Source organism: Rhinolophus ferrumequinum, chromosome 4 (genome assembly GCF_004115265.2).
Source record: "Rhinolophus ferrumequinum isolate MPI-CBG mRhiFer1 chromosome 4, mRhiFer1_v1.p, whole genome shotgun sequence".
Classification (NCBI taxonomy): Eukaryota; Metazoa; Chordata; class Mammalia; order Chiroptera; family Rhinolophidae; genus Rhinolophus; species Rhinolophus ferrumequinum.
Window position 1 is genome coordinate 103,480,895 of NC_046287.1, and position 1,328 is coordinate 103,482,222.

Sequence of the window (1,328 nt, forward strand, 5' to 3'; positions counted from 1 at the left end):
AGGACACCTGATGGCATCAGAGCTGCCTCATGGTTCACAGCAGCAGTGGCTGAGACTGACACCCTGCTGAAGCCAGGAATCCTGCAGAACCAGAGAGGTGCTAAGAACCTGGCAATGTTCTTTTTTGTCCAGTTTGGTCGTAACCAACACTTTTCCAAACTTGACATCAACAAGAATAAACAGCAATCTTCTCCAAGGAGCTTGTTACAATTTCCTAATGTTTAACCCTATGCCATCTCCTCTGCATTAGACCCCCCCCACACACACACACACCCATCAATTCAGTATGAATGGGGGTTTGCTCTTGAAGCTTGGACTAGACTTGGCGTCAGGGGCAGCTTGCTTGTCTCGTCCACATCTGTCCAAAAACGTAGAGCAGGGGCTGGGGACAGGCGAAGGTGAGCAGCAGCCACTGGTGCCTGCAAAACCCCTTCTCTCTCTTGTAGCCCAGCAAACAGTGGCAACATCAGTTTCACACACATTTCATATCTCCTGCCCCATGTCTTCAAATCTGTCCTTGAAGAGCCCTCTCCTGGGAATACGGAGAGAGGAAAAACACTACAGGGACTTCCGGGACCTCCCCCAAAAGGCCACTGCTGCTTGAGTTTGGACAAGAATTTAATGCCTCCCCACAAAGAAACTGTGATGTGTATCTGTAACCAGGAGTCACCCCCACCCCCACCCCGAGTCTTCCTGTCCCTTTCGACTTAGTTTAGATCAGGAGTAACTAACTCACTGGTGTTGCTCCGCTGTGCTAGGAGGTGGGGGCGGGGTAGGCTTTGAATTCTATCATTCTGGAAAGAAAAGGAGAAAGGAACGGGTAGGAGGTGTGGAGGGAGGCTGCGAGGCAGGGAGGGTGGAGAGTGTGCGGCTCCAGGGAGCGGGAGCGCTCGGTCCCCGCCGGGGTGGGTGGGGGTGCGCAGCCTACAGCTCATTCTGAGCCCCTAGAGCCTGGTCCGAGACCTTAGACCCCAGCGCCCCTCGGTTGGCCCAGTATCCCCCATCTCTCCTCTCCGCTCTCTCCCTCTCAAATTGTTTCCGACTTCAAAACCCTATGTGCGTCCTGCAAAGTAATTCAGCTACTCCTCAGAGTCGCTCGGTTGTCCCCAAATTCCCTCTGAGACGCACTTGTATCTACGGACCCCGTGTACCTGGTCCTAGAGCGGCCTTACAGCGCAGCTGCCGCCAGAACGGCCGTGTGCCCCCGTGCTGATAGTGTGTGGGTATCGATTCCTTCATTGGTATTATTAGGAAGCAAATCGCACTTTCCCGAGGCTGGCGGCCGGCGCCGCGCAGGCGTGGGCGGGGCGCGCGCATTTAAGGCGCTG